Raw genomic sequence first — 16,858 nt, forward strand, 5'->3', positions numbered from 1 at the left:
TCTTTCTATCTTCAGTTTCATGTTCTCATTTGCTATACCTGAACACATTATGGCAAATATGAATGACATTTTTATTATTTGATTGTCCACTTTGAATGTCCATTGTGCATTTTTGGCCATCCTGTGATGATTTTGAATGACTATTCTGCATTTTTGGTCGTCCTATGGCAAAACTGAATGACCTATTTGTACCCTTGAATGAACTAAGCATAAAATTAGACTGAAAAACCTATATTAGGAGCAACCACAGATGTTAATTTTTCTCTGCATACATAAATAGAATGAAGGTAATTTATTCTTGACAAAGGAATAGCCACAATATGGTTGGAAGACTTCCCTTGGGGAACGTCAGGGTAATTAACCACAGTTTGAGATCTTTTAAAGTCTTGCATCTTTCCAAGTGCTTTGAATTCCTGAGACAACTTTTAAGGTTCAGTCTTATGGTTTGCCTTAATGGTTGCTATAGCTGGATGACGTATGTACACATTCTCTGGCAGGATTCAAGGGCAAACTCCATCCCAACACTATGCATGACTCCAAAGTATACTGCTGAAATATGGGCGGGGGTATGAAACAAGATGATCAAACCTATTAAGAGTTTAAGTTATTCTAAATAGGGCATTCACATTCTAAACTGGTAATGCTTGACTGTAATGCCTTTATGTCTCTGGTCTATTGGTGTCTGTTTGTTTGTTTTGAATTTCATTTTTTTTTTTCTTTTTAACTCATGAGGTCGACAAGATTTAAAGGGAAGGTGTAATTCTTATTTGGATGGGGATTCATGTATCATCTTTTCTTTTTTTTTAAATAAGTAGAAACCACTTATGAAATATTAAAGAACATAAAATTCTAAGAGGAATTCAAAGTTTATTTAATGAAATGGCTGAGATACCGAAAATCAAAGTAAAACAAAGTGGTCCCAATAAAAGGTGGGTCCCATCTTCCACTAGGAATTCTTTGCTTATGGATATCTCAACCATTTCAAGACAAATTTCATCAAATAAAATTTGAATTCTTCTTATTTGTATGCCCTTTTTTATTTCATAAGATTTGTCTCATTATCTCACATAAGTTGAAAACCTGAAGCCCCATCTCAACCAAAACTATACCATCCAAAACCAATATTCAAGGGGACCAAAACCTTTTGCCTCAAAAACTAAGAAGAAAGTCACACTTGCAAGATAGTCCTTTTCTAATGACGTGTCTGATATGATTTTCTGAATACTGTTAAAGTTACAAAGTGTTCAAACATATGCATGAGCCTCCTCGCTGACTGTTAAACCACAAGTGACATTAGATCCCTCGCACACACACACACACACACACACACACACACAAACAAACAAACAAACAAACAACTCTAAAGGTTCTCAACAAAAAAATGTACCTACAGAAACAATGACTTGTAAGAGTGTGTAAGATACATATGTAGGCATGCACCCTGACAGCAATGATTTTATAGGAGCTATGCTTCTCAGTCACAATTTAGGTGTCAAATTGTTCAGACTGCTAGCATTGAGCACAATTCAATCTTGAAAATCTCTTGACTATGACTGGTTGAATATCATTTGGAAAAAAATATATATACATAGGCCTATATACATACACATATATTTCATATGTCTTGGAAAAAGCAATACAAGTCTCCTTTCAGACTTGTCAAAAAGAAAGAGTGTTCAATATCATGAAACCTGTCACTAAATATGTTTACAAAGGAGTTCTTGCACTAGTCTTCATGGGCACCATGATAAGTCATTTGATCGTTGATTCATCATCAGCAATAGGATATTAAGTCACTATGACTGTCTATGCATAAAGGGGAAAGTATCATTGTTTCTAAGATTGTTTCTCGCTGTTCATAGCATTCTTCGAATCTAGGATAAGTGATATAGGGAGCATGTATGGCACAAAACTGCACCTAATTGCCTGCACGCATTGAAAGCTATCAGTTCAGAAACCCTCTATAGGCTCACGTTTTTGTTTTTTGTGTTTCTTGAGCAAAACCTTTTGCGCTGTCACTACAAATTGCATCCACATTTATTCTTGCCCCTTTAAAGTTTAAAGTTAGACCACTTTGGAAATCAAGCTCAGATGTTACAGTGCACTTGCATATTAAAAAAAGAAAAACAGAAAGAAAATAAGGGGGAGGGGAGGGTTAGTTTCTCTCAAATACCTCTGTAGGAGGTAGACTGGAAGACGATATTAGTACGCCAACACAGCGTAACTGTACTCCACTGTATAATTAAACTGCCAATCTTCGGGTTCAAATAGGACTGTATGCAAACAGCTGACAGCTGTAGTCTCCCGCATGCAGACCTTTGACAAAATATTCCGACCAGCGTACGATTTCCTAACCCACATTTCCTGGCCGGAAAAGGCACGACAACTAAAGAGAAACTTCCAAACTCCAAACAGGACTAGGGAAGCAGTTAGCAATTACGACCGGATAGGACGTTCACACCAAAAGCAGCTGGAATATCAATTTATTACAGAATTCAGGCATGCAACAGAAGCAACAAGCAAAGGAATATAATCATATAATGCATTTCATCAGAAATTCCACACTCCTATGATGGATTTCATAGATATCTACATTTTAAGGCGATCCAGATGTTTATATTATCTGGGCAGAGATACCAAACAATCAAACACATTTTGTTGCATGAACAACAGAAATCAGCTGATGCTCAAATGAAATATTACAAATATGATATAGATACTCATACCCATACCAATACCCATAGTCAAATAAACATATCTGATGTTCCTTGTGTTTTAATCAGCAGAATAGATACAGTGTATCAGCAAACAATTTTAACAGTGTCCCATCTACAAATAAATCTGCTTTTCATCCCTGAACAGTTTAATGACTTGAATTCAAACTGAGAAAAATCATGAACCCTTTGTGCCAAGTTATTCTAGAGTTGCAAAGCCTCAATAATTCTAAATTTTAAAGGTGATCTGAATGAAGGTAGCTACTCATTCGCAAGACATAACAGTCATGCACATACCAATTAGACAGTTGATAACATATTTTCATCTTATCTGCATATATAATGACTGACAGATGCCAATGTTTGGCAATTCACATAAAATTTTAAAAATGGTTATAGATGTCTTATTTCTAGTCTGATTATAATGAAACTTTCACAAGCGTTTGATTCCTCTTGTAGTCAATGTGATGACTTGTAGACAGAGAGACTGTGCTGGGTTTTTATCACGAAGGGATTTACAAAATTTTGCAGAACAGCAACACGCGTTCATCAGAGTTGCAGTCCTACAAATCTATTCATTTGTGTGCTTCTGATAACATGCTTTAATGTAGGGCTTGGTTGTTCTTGGACATTTTTACCCCTGTAACCATCTAAACCATACATGCAGCATCTACACTGTGCCATGAACAGACCTTCACTGACTACCCTGTCCAGTGTTTTGGGGGTGGGTGGGGTGGGGGGACTCTCTGCTAACACTTTCGGAGATTGACATCGTCGTCGTCGTGGGGAGGAGGAGGGAGACTTTTCTTTTTCAGCTGGGGTCAGAAGTTTGATAAGAGAAAAGTTTCTCCACGGGAGGCAGAGTCGAAGCAGCAGACTGGAAATGGCTGGCTCCCGTTTCATTCAGTCGCTCCAATTTCAGCCCGAATAAAAAAACTGGGGAAGATGTCAATGAATGTGCAAGTCTCCCTAAACTCCTGGGATCGAATCCGCCGTGGCATGGGGGCAAAAATCGGAGTGACAGAAGGCAATCGGAAGGGCTGTAATTGTGGCCTCTCTTCTGCGAAATCAAAAGTTAATTCGCACCAATTCTCTGCAACAATTGCCTTTCACCCACGCTACGTCTGAAAGAGATCGGGCTGATCCCGCCAATTGAATTCATCCTTTGCAGCGAGGCCTCTCTTTCTGATAATTTTTCTTTTGTCAACTCCAAAAATTAAAAGATTTCTGCTTGCCCTCGGGGTATGAAAAATATTGCACTGTAATGAATACTATTTGCTGAGAGCTAAAGCGGTAGATTCTAAGGAGAGAATATTTCAAAACCTCAGCTCACTTTGAGGGATATATATTCGCCTGATTGCGGCTGCTGAGATTTATCTCGGAGATTATCCTTTCAACCCAAAATAAGGGCATCATGGTGCCACAGTCGACACAGTATGCACTTATATCACATTTACTATTTTCATTGCCCAAAAGCAAACATCAATAGCAAAGACCACTGTATTTGCATGTGGTTGAAATCAAATCAAAACGTGTCACCTTCCACTTATATAAAAAAAAGGCTGAAAAGATTTCGTGACTCATTTTGTCAGCTCAGAAATGTAACTGAGAAGTCACTCGGATAGTGAATTCACTTTGGTATCCCAGGGGTCATGACCTCTGTGGAGGTGATTTGACAAGGATGAACTTACCTAACCCTGTTCCACATGCAGCAATTTCGCCCACAATGCTGATGCAGTACCTTCTGTGGCAACTTCTTGAAATTAGTTACTCTGCTTTGTTTGCAGACTGGCACATAGGGCCTATGGTAGAATGATTTTTTCCCAAATTGTCTTGAAATTAATTGTTCATTATTAATAGAGTTTACCTGACACGGAACAAAGTCTTTGAAGTTAGGGACTTTTTCATTCTTAAGACCATGTACACACATGGACAGCAGGGAAGAAGTATTGTAAAACTGTGAGTGCTGTTTGAACATTGGGTTAAAAGTCACATACTGAAGACAGCTTGAAGACATATCAAACCATTAGAAGAAAAAACAACTATGATTTGAAAAGAGAAAGAAAAAAATCTTTTACTTCTTGGGATACATCAAAGAATGGTGGAAAGAATGAGTCAACTGGAGTAAAGACAAGAGGCATGAAAGCAAAACCCGGCGGAGAGACCACAAACTCCAGGTTCCACCACCAAACTCAAAGGCCCGCCGTGCCCTAACACCAGGGGTGTGATTGGTTTGATGTGGTGCGCACTGCAGCCTGATCTGTCCCTTGAAGCCGCGGCAGGCCCCGGGGAGTGTTGGACAAGGTTATAAATGGGCTCCAACCCCTGGGCCATCTGACGATGCCATTGCCGCCTTTCCACTTGGTGCAAACTGCAAGACCATCTGTTCGTCCCACCCACTTCACACCCGAATGGTTATTTCCTCTAATCTCTGAGATGTTAGTGTGAAATGGAACTCTATCCTACAAGCAGTTCTCTTCTACATCCTCCCATTTACATCTTGCAATAAGAAGCATCGATCATGCAGCTTGGCCAGGAGGAAACATCAAACCAAACTGAACACAGTCCTAATGATGTGTGATCCTTACCCCCCTTTTGAGTTTCTATCAAGAGATCATACCGGTACTCTGTGGCATACCCTTACTATTATCTCCACGACACCAAATCTCGCCTACTGCAGCTGGCGTCGGAACAACATGTGCCAAATGCTGCAGGAAATGAAGTCTAGTCTCAAACCTTATGATTACAATTCCCATTGGAGGGTTAGGAGCACATCTTTGTCCTGTCATTTTGAGGGGGAGGGATCATACTTTGACCACAAATTTGAAAAATTTGCATACTTGTGCTTTGCCATCATGTTGAAAACATATGGTGACCCCTTTCTCATCTGAAGCCACAATCAAAGTTGAAATGGCATTGTGAACATGAGGAGAATGTTACATTGTAGATGCACCTATAAAATTCTATTTGAGAAATCACATTACAAAGAAGAGTAAGCAGATCAAAATCTGGGGTCCACATTTACCACTGTCAATAGTGTCATCTTCTTTCATTGTCAGGTTCATGAATGTCTCTTGATTTACCAGCTCATCACAAAAACTGTACTTGCATTACATACTCAGAAGAGGTTCTTTTTCATGTACAGTAGGCCTACTGTGCAGGTGGATGCTGCCTTTCTGATCTCAGATGTGCACACACACTAAATACACATTCATACATGTTGGTGACTGTATTGTGTGCAACTGGAGCTCTGTTATGTTTCTACTGTGAATGGCTGAAACATCAATTTTCCCTACCTCCCTTTGATGTTAATCTCAATAAAAACCCTACAAATCCCTGTGAATGCCATCATATAAAAAGGAAAACCTTAGCATTAGACCAATTACCCTTTAATCCACACACTCAAAGAAAGCACACATACTGTAAGGTATACGAAGCAGCTTCAAACCCTAAATATCTATTCTCTTTGAACTGTAACAAAAATACTCCTCTTCATTGATCTGTAGAAGCCAAGCATGATGCATTCTAAGTATACAACCTGGAATAATCTTTCTTGCTTGTGCTTGTGCTTTCCACCAGGTTGTGCAGCAAACACTGAGCAAATTATGCACTGTAAACTTTTATGGAACTATTAATAAGCTACAAAGAGTGTAAACAAGAACATTTTAAAGATACTCTGGAGACCTGATACATAATAAGGATGCATATTACATTAATGCATACAACACTTGACTCCAGCGATTACAAACTCAGCATTTGTGACTTATATGAAAGTAATATATTTGATTTTTGAAATAAATTTCGACTCAACAGTGCCTGGCTGACGCACAAGTACAGTACTGAAGGAGCACGCTCTGAAAAGACAATCATTTTCAGAGACTTTTAATGAAATACAAAAGCATAAGACTCAAATCAGTAACTTCTTTTCACGGAAAGACAGCAAAATTATGTCTTGGCCCAGACAGTATCTTGGAAAATAAGTAGGAAATTTGTTGATTATTGTGCTTTTCTCTCACACGCAACTGAATGAATTGGTATGATTGAATTCTGTAAATATAATACATCTCACAAATGAGACAAAACTGAAATACCGCTCAGCATACTTACAATGTAGTTGTAGCAAACGTTTTGGTTTGTCAGTTTTGCAATATTCTTGTATTCTATTATTCATCTTACTCGTGTTGAATGATAGTTGATACATGCTACTCAACCTTCGCTGGAGTCTCAAGGCTGTACCAATAACTTTGATGTCAGCAGATTTACGTAACATTTATTCACAACAACTTTCTCCTGGAAGAAAAAAAAAAATCTTACTGGTGTGTAGTGTAACGTACAGGAATATAGGCCTACAGTTGAACACACAGCTGTTTTAAGTTTCTTGTGTGAACAGCACTAACCTTGCCACAGACCTATTTCGAAGACATCAACTTGAACTCCCGTATGCCCGCAGCAGTCATTAAGTTGGAAGGGGAAGAAAAGATGAAGAACTGAAAAGAAATAAATCCAGGACTCTCTCTCTCTCTCTCTTGCTTGCTCTCGCTCTCTTTCTAATTCTTTTTCTTTCTTCCTTTCCATCACTTTCCACCAAATCAAACTTCTGATGGAATTACTGTTGACATGATGGGTTTTCCAGGAGTGACAATTATGGGTTTAAAGGGACATGCTCGGAAGAAGTACACTTGTAGCAGCACATGGCATGAAAGCAACATAAGGCAAATATTGCATTATGTCTTTGGTTATTTAATACCTGTGCCACACAGACAAACAACCACAAAAATTTGGACTGCTATACCCTTACACCAAACAATAGGTATGGGACAACATAGTTGCCCTAGTGTATCACAGCCTCCAAAATTCATATACATGTATTAAAAAGTTAGGGAGATTCAAGAATAATTATTACATGCACTTTTTAAGTATTACATCTACGTACACCCTTTTTTAACCTCCCTGACTTTTAAAATGTATGAATTTATGCATCACAGGCAAAATCAAGTCCAAAGTCAGGGAGGTTTTCATACTCTATTGTCAAACTATCAACAGATGTTTGAGTTTTTAGGTAGGCTCCTGTATAATCAGTGTGGACTTGCCAACTCTGTAGGCCTGTTTGATATGACTGCATAGCCTACAGACAGTTTAACTCCCCAAGCACCAACATCTCAAAATGCCATTAGGATTGAATGCAGGTAAGCCACCAGTGGTAACAACAGTGTTCCCAACAAGATGTAGCTGTTGTGGATGATTGCTTTAAGTATCGTGAAAGTAGGGCCTACACGGATGGATCTTCCCACACTAGCATGTGCAGCTCGTATTCACGAAAACAAATATCAAAGGATGACGACTGTCGAAATAATCTGTGTATCATTTCATACAGTTAGTGATTTCACAGAAAGATAGGCATCATTCTAGACGATAATGTCTAATGATGTGCACCATGCAACAAGCATGATATTTCTGATTTTTTTTTTCTCCTATCTGCTTCCAAAGGGGTGCATCTGGAACTAAGCCATTATGGTATTGCGCTGAAATTATAGTAAGTCACTGTGCCTGCTTACTTTATCCATCAACAAAGTCAAATACACAAAGTTGATATCTCTGAGCTCAGTGCATAAAAGATGATGGTGAGTTTATGAATATGACTTGATATGTTCTGATTCCAGCCCTCCTTTGGATCTGTAACAAACTCCTGATGCCAAACTGTCTTATCATAACTGTAATTTGTGCCAGGTTTCACTGAATTTTGCAGCATATCTCTAAAGTTTAATACATGGTGAGAGAAACTTAATCAATTTAATCAGTATAATTTGCTTATAATGACTTGACACTTTAAACTTTTTCTTGCTCTCTCGTCAATGTCCGACAGGACAAATAGGCACCACACATGCATTTCTTCTTTCCCCCTCATGTTCCCATGCTGTCTTTGTAAATACCACCCCCCCCCCCAACTCCTATCAAGTATCATTTAAACTATTTGCAAGCATATAGATTGTGTGCACGGGGCTTGCTACGATTTTCAAGTTTTAGGCTTATGTTGCAATTCCTTTGCGTGTTCGTTACCTTGAATAATGTAGCTCTCTTAGTGGAGTTGTATACTATCCTGTAACTGCTTCTTATCAATGTATACTTATCGTATATATTCTGTCTTGGCTATATGAGATGTTCTTGCATACATTTGTATGCATTCCTACTTTGTGAACACGCATGAAATCTTGAATAAATAAATAAAAATAAAAAAGGAAGAATATCTCTCCATCTATCCATCAGTCTCTCTCTCTGTCTCCAATCTTTTGATCTATCCATTTATCAATCGATCATCTATTTAATAGGAAGGTACTGTAAATGTGGATATTTTCAGTATGGAAACTTTGGGGCATTTCGGGTGAATAGCAACTGGTGCAAATATGAAAGCATGCGAATGTTTTTGCTTTGCCATATGTAATACTAATTCATATTTTGATTCCACAAAATAAAAAACAGGTGAAATTCACCTTACCCAACGGAGCGCAAAAAATTACTCATGCAAAATTTGCCACTTTTACAGCATTGTAATCTCAACTCAAACTCTACACCACGTACTGCATAATGCAGCACAAAATGATAGACAAGTGGTTGACCTCTAACCTCTGGTATCACTTTTGTGATACTGGTATCTCAAATGTGACACTATGTGCATTCACACTGATGGTGAAACACCACAGTCTCTGCGTTCAAATTGGTCCCTGCAATCGCCCCTCCAAAACCATAATGTGGATGCTCAAAGCACTTGAAGGGCTGATCTGATATTCACAAAAGTCAATGTAGGCCTATAACATCCATTTCAATCTGTAAGAAATCTGATGTACATGTAACTAGCTTCATCATTTTCATTAGGGAAGAGGGAGGAAAACACAACAACAACAACACTAAGAACGGAATAAAAGGCACAGTTGGACAGTGCTGAGTAACTAATGAAGGTAATATTCACCTGTAATTTACCAGCGTTTGGAGGGCCATATGGCACAGTTCCAAGCATAATTTTTTCCCTCCATAGATTCCATGCTCATTTCATGATCACCTCAGCCTCCCTCCCCCCCCCCCACCCCCTTGGATCTCCCTCTCCATCCCTCTCCTCTCTCATACGCCCCTCAACACTAGTCATAAAGGAGAAAATAAATATCCGTTCTTGACACTAGTGCTAGCAAGATTGATGGCAGTTTACCGACAGAGAATTTATCACCCAGTTTAGCCTGAGAGACAGGTGGGTTTTTTTTTTTGTTGTTATCTTTTTTCCTTCTATTTTTCTCTCTGAACCTAGACCTCATAAGCTCCTCAACTGTACAACAATTGATTTCAAGACGACCTGATATAAGAGGACTGATCACAGGCACTGCAGCAATACCCAAAACTTCATCGTTCATAAAAAGTTAATCTAAACCACTGTATTTCTCCAATACGCTGGGATGAAAGACTTGTTACTTGGAGAGATTTCAAGTTGATGAAGAGCAACATACTACTCTCCTTCGTATCGAGATGAAAGATCTTCACTGGAATGGTTGGGAACACAGCCCCTGAGCTTCCACTTTTCAGCCAGGTGCATGCACATTCGATTTACTGTGGTATTAGATACCATGATAATTTGTTGTTACAAAATAGTAATTATAATAAATACTACAATATGGTATCGTTCTTTAATATTCACAAAATACCCTGGTATTAACTCTGGTCCAACAATATACACCTCTTAGAGGGAAGAACTGCGCACACACATATCCCCACAGCCACAACCCTAACCCAAATCCTAATCTTACATGTAATCCTCACATCAAACTAAACTCCAAAACCCCATCACAACCCTAACCCTAACCCTATATACAAAGGTTGTAGGTCCTTAGAGAAAATCAGACCTGAGCAATTGTCACAGGAGCAAATGTCATGTCACCAGCATATAGAAACGTATGTAAACTTGTTGTGCACATTGCAGAAGACTTTAATAGCAGAAGCTAAGTTGTTACGAATATTTCCAACCGCCAAGCTTCAGTGTATGCAGACCTGGTTTAAAGGGCAAGATAATCCGTTCCATATTCTCAAACATACAGGACATGCAAATATTCATGAACACCGGGAAGAGAAAAGAAGAATGCAAGCAGGAGAAGGGATTGTGTTTTACACAAGGCTTCACTTTGTTGGAAACTTTTGATTTGAAACAGCAGGGGCAGTGCTAATAGGGTAGCCAAAAATAGAAGCATTGTTATGGAAATAGTACAATCATTTCACACTATCCACCCCATAGCTGGGAAGTGCATGCATTTTCATCATTCCCAGCAGGATGAATAATAAATATAGGGTTTTTAGTTGGCCCACTTCTGCCTATGCCTATAAATAACTATTAAAAGAGTTTTCATGTCTGTGACAATTTCAATCAAAAACTCTTCACAATGAAGATTACTCTTTTTTTACTTGGTACCTGTGTCTTTAACTCTACAGCTCTTTCTGCAACTCATGAAACTTTTGAGTTCATGTCAAAATGTGGGTTTATTGTTGTATTGTCTCTCCCACTCATTCCTTCCCAAATAAAACAAAAACTAAACAAAATGAAGGAAATATCATATCTGCACATAATACATAAATGCAAACAAAAAGCAGTGGAGGATTTCCATGACTGGTTTTCATTGAAAACTGTCATTTTTCACACAAAGGAATGTCATGCATGCATCATTAACTTTAGTGAAACAAAACAGAGGAATGCAAAGAATGCAGAGGAAGAAGCCAGTATGCATAGCTTTCTGCCCATCTACATGATGGATGGTCGGATGGAGAAAGGTACGGACAGAGACAAGGAAAGGAGACGGGGAAGGCACAGCCGAGCAGAAAGGGGAAATTCCGAAAACAGAAATATCTCCTTGTCACTCGTGGGCACAAAATAGTTCCAGGAGCTGACACACTGCGAGGCATAATCCCGCGATCCGTAAATAGTAACCCAAGCCGAAGAAGTCAGTTAGCCAGAAAATGAAACGAATCCATCCCCAAGAGCCATCGCTGCCTCAGTATTTGTGACAGAAAGTGAGAGAGACAGGGACACTATTACAAAGTAAATTTTGCCACATGTAACAACATACAGTCCTGTTTTAATCTGTCACTCATAATACAAGTATATTTGATATTTGTTACTAGTTTTGAAGTATTCAGAAAACTTTTAAATATTCTCTGAAGTCATGTATAAACATCTCCCATTTCAAATCCCCTTTGAAACATATTTCAATTCAAAACAATGCCCTATTTCAAGAAACAAGCCATCAAATGAAATTATTAATGAGTGGCAGTCTATTGCTCAGATTTCTCTGTAAACTTTCTTCATGAAATTCCTTTCAAATTGCAGCTCCCTACTTTGTTCCTTGAAGTAGGACATTGTTTTTAAATTTGTTTCAAAAGGGATTTGAAATGGGAGATACTGTAATGACTTCAGAGAATATTCACAGGTTTTCTGAGTACTTCAGAACTAGTAACAAATATCAAATGTACTTGCATTATGAGTGACAGATTAAAACAGGACTGTACAATGTATATCGTTACATGTGGCAAAGTTTATTGTTCTCGGCCATACTTTTAGAAATGTCAATATAACACTAGTTTTTTAGCTTGGTGTAGAGCACTGATTGATGTTGACTTCTTAATGCCACATCACATCATGAGTAACAATGGGAGAGGAAAATATCACCCCATCTACCGGAATCAGTTTCTCACTGGAGAATTCACTCTGCAGAGAATTCCTCTCTTTTTAATACTAATTGCAATGAAAATGAAAGCAAAAGGTCCTTAAAATTTGGAGTCAACAGTGTATTAGCTACACAACAAATATACTGCCTATGTAGAATGCCTTCTTTGAACACTACGAAAGTCATTTGGTCAGAATTTTTATCTCTCTTTTAGTCAAGATTATGAAACAGACATTCATTGACTTTTTTTATGTATAACAGCATAATGCCCATTACATGCCTTAACCCGCTGAAGATGGACTGATTTTGCTACAACACACATTTCCCATAGTCCCCTGCCCGTGTATGCTCGAGACTTGTCCTCAATGGATTAAACACAGGCCTGAAAGATGAAGAAAATGTTTTGCTTTGTTTTGTTTTTGCTATAAAGATACTGACAAAATTCCTTCATGCTTCTGTCCAGGTCCATTGGTGCCATCTCAGAATTGATCAGCTCAAGGTCATCTATGGCTAGACGCTGGTTGTGTAATGCATTCATTTTACTTTGGGTTGGCTTTCAGCTACGATGAGACTTGCATTCAAAGAGGTGGAGTGGGTGCTTGTCCGGGGTTAAACGCTTGCCCAAAAAAATACCGACAGATTCGATTCTCGGAGATCCTGGCATTCCGCACGTCGGAGGAATACTTTGGCGACGTCCACGGGGGACTCCCGGCGATGACTGCCCAAGCGCTGGATGGGAGTTTGATGGAAAACTTGAGCAATACATCCCTCTGGTGACTATCATCCTGTCGCCAGGAACACTCATTCATTTGGATGCTCGTCTCACACCTCCTGTGCTCATCTTTCATTCAACATCCAACCAATCTTACCCCCCTATCTCTGCCCCCCCCCCCTCCTTCTCTCTCTCTCTCTGAAGTCTCCTTCTGCCACACTACCACTTCTGCACTTTCTCGACCCACTATCCCACAGTATCCATCCTCTACCACCAGATCAGCAGCCAGATTCAATATGATATATATTCTTAAAGGACAAGTTCACCTTCACAGACATGTGGGTTGAGTGAATGCAGCAATATTAGTAGAACACATCAGTGAGAGTTTGAGGAAAATTGGACAATCCATTCAAAAGTTATGAATTTTTGAAGTTTCTGCTCAGTCACGGCTGGATGAGGAGACTACTATAGCTTGTGATGTCACATGAGTACAACGATATAAAGAAAGAATAAAGAAAATTCAACATATTTTCACTTTTCTCGCATAACAAAAGAACACTTGACTTCTCTCTTTCAGAAGGCAAGGGGAATAATATTACCCTTAACATATGTCAGTATCAAGTCGAAGAAATGTGCACTTTATTCAAAAAGTAAAGTTTTGTGAAATTCTCTTTTCATTTTCTTTATATCGTTGTACGCATATGACATCACACACTGTAGTAGTCTTCTCATCCAGCAGTGACTACACATATACTTTTAAAATTCATAACTTTTGAATGGATTGTCCGATTTTCCCAAACTTTCACTGATGTGTTCTATAAATATTGTTGCATTCACTCACTCCACCTGTATATGAAGGTGGACTTGTCCTTTAACCTTCCACTTGAATTGTCCCAGTCACTTTCACCAGTGATGACTACAACCACAGTCCTTTTAATTTTGTTATTTCAATAAATTCAAAACATCTCGGTAGAAACACCAGAAGTACAGCCAAATTCAAGATGAAGTCTTCTTTTCTTTCTCAGTGGATGGTGCCAGCACTTCCATCCATGATAACTTCGGCTGCGTTTATCTACTGTAGTAACTTGAGAGAGAGAATCACGTTTCTAAACGCGTTTGGAACGGTGTTTGCAAACGTGGTTTGAAACGCGATTCTCCGGGTGCCGCGTTTATCTTACCATCATACAATCGCAATTCAAGTGGTGTCACTGCGCAGCTGCTTTGCGCCGTTTGACCCGGGAAGCAAAGGTCAACTGCATACCACCAAACAAGCCTCATCAGTCACACACAAATAATAGGCAGAGAACACAACCGGAAACATCTGGAATTTGACCTTGAGATATAAACGGGTTTCAAAACGGCATTGCGTTTTTCTACTCACAGAACGGTGATCGTGGTCTCAAACGTGTTTCAAAGCGCCCTTTGAAAGGCGTTTCAAAACGGCGTTTCTAAACGCGTTTGAAAACACGGTTGCATTTATCTAACCCCTGAAAATGCCTCAAACGCGTTTAGGATCGTGATTCTGCCTCAGAAATTTTTTAGATAAACGCAGCCTTAGTCCATTCCTCTCATATTTCGTTAAAAATATTTCCAGACATCTTAGCAGGGATACTTTTCATTTTTAAATACAAAATGTTGTTCAGCTCTATTAGTCTATAGACATCCTGTGAAGAACAGCGAAGTATCAGTTGAATGAGTACTGATAGTTAATTCATGACATTGGTCTTCTCTTGTGTCTTCAAAGCAGCTCATTTGGAGGACAAAAAGTTTGTGAAATACAGTCGCCTCCGCATATGACAATTTTCACAGGACTGAGCAAAACGTTTTGACCTGGGCAATATTCGTCTTCTCCGCATACAGAGCAATAAGACACATGAAGGTATGAATACAAAATTGAGACTTTTTATCAACTGAGCCAATCATTTGTCATATCCCTGCTGACTTTCACAAAATTGGCTGTAGTAGCACCTGAAGCACATCTTAGTTTCTTCATGTTAACTGTAGTGATAAAAGTTCCTCTTGAGCAAATGCTCTGAATTCTCACTGAATTTCTGTGTAGATGATGTTTGGTATGAAAATGCCATGCATGAAATAGGGAAGAAGAAACAGCGAGTGGTGGATTTAGCAGAAAGAAAAAGTATCCTATACCGGTAGTATTTTTGGTCTATTTTCAATGAATGCTGATATGCATGTAGTATCTTCTAACAGCAACAATGCTTCTATTTGAAGTTACTTTATTACCAATAGCTGCTTTGACATGTCCATATCGCACAGGATCATCAATGCAGCATCGGCAGTTCAATACTTTCAAAAATTCCCCCCTCCCCCAACACAACGAAACACACACTCACTTCTATGGCAATGATCTTCCCAGCCATTCTAAGCCTGTTAGGCCCATTCACATGAAAGATTTATCACACTTTGGGGATTGTGCTGGAAAACTGGGCTGCCAGTGAAGCACTTTAAATTTCCGAACTGCACATGCCTACACAATGACCGGACACGTGATCAACAGCACCCCAACTTCGGACCAAATGCGGCAAATTACAAAACTTGAAGTTTTGCTCTCAGCTTGATCAGTTTCCATGAACACACCTTAGAAGATCCATGTGTTATATTCACACATAAGTAACCCATTTTAATGCAATCGCAATATCATTCTGAGATGGACAAAGTGAGCTTGTAAATGACGCCTCTCATCTCTACCTACGTCTGCTCATTCCTTCTCTTTCCATCTTTCTCTCATTTTCTGCATCTTCATCTTCTTTTTACACATACCATCTATCTAACTCTGTTTTGCTCTCCCAACCTGATTTTCCCACTTCTTACCTTTCCTTGATGTTTCACAAACATTCTCTCTCTCACTCTTTTCTTCAAACCTGTCTCCGTCATTGCATCTAATCTCCTTTTCCTATTTCTTCATTTATTCTGCCCTTCCCCACCCCTCCCATCCATCATCTCTTCCCTGCAGTCCCGAGTGTGACTTACCAGAGAGGTTGATGTGGAAATGATGCGGAGCTTTAGCTTGGTGATGAGTGGTTCTCCGTGAATGAATGACATAAGGTCAAGTTACCTGTAACTCTGCCCCCTACTCCTACTCCAAACCAAGGCTCCATGAACGCAGAGCGTGAGCGAACATTTTACCATGATGTTACGCAGCCCTTAATTCATTCACAGGGGGCCCTGAGTAGGCCCCCTTCCCTTTCCAAGAATTAATGGCAGCAAAGCCAGTCTGCAAAGGGAATCTCAAGGCTACCCCCTGTAATAGCCTCTTACTCTTTTCCATTCTCTGGCAAGACTTCCCAGGTGAGAGAAACGTGCTAGCATCTATTCAAAGCAATGCCCATTGTGCTGCACTATAAGTTTATTCTATAAAACAAATAATGAACCCAGACAAGCTGTATGTCTACATCTTCTGCTGAATCTTAATGTGAATGTCTTTATGATATTAGCTGCCTGACAACAAGTCGCACATTTCTATTTAACCCGTTGAGGACGAGTCCCGAGTATACTCGGGCAGGTGTCTATGGGAAATGCGTGTTGTAGCAAAATCAGTCCGTCCTCAACGGGTTAAAATAAAAAAGTAATGTAACAAAATCTACACAATGTGTAGCAAGTATCCTTTTATGTCAGCGAAAAACATATTCATTATAAACATGAAATGTTTTGCTTTTCGTTGATTCAATTCAATTCAATTCAATTCATTTATTTCATTCTCATTTTCTTTCCAACAAAACATA

Source organism: Diadema setosum, chromosome 20 (assembly GCF_964275005.1).
Source record: "Diadema setosum chromosome 20, eeDiaSeto1, whole genome shotgun sequence".
Taxonomy (NCBI): Eukaryota; Metazoa; Echinodermata; class Echinoidea; order Diadematoida; family Diadematidae; genus Diadema; species Diadema setosum.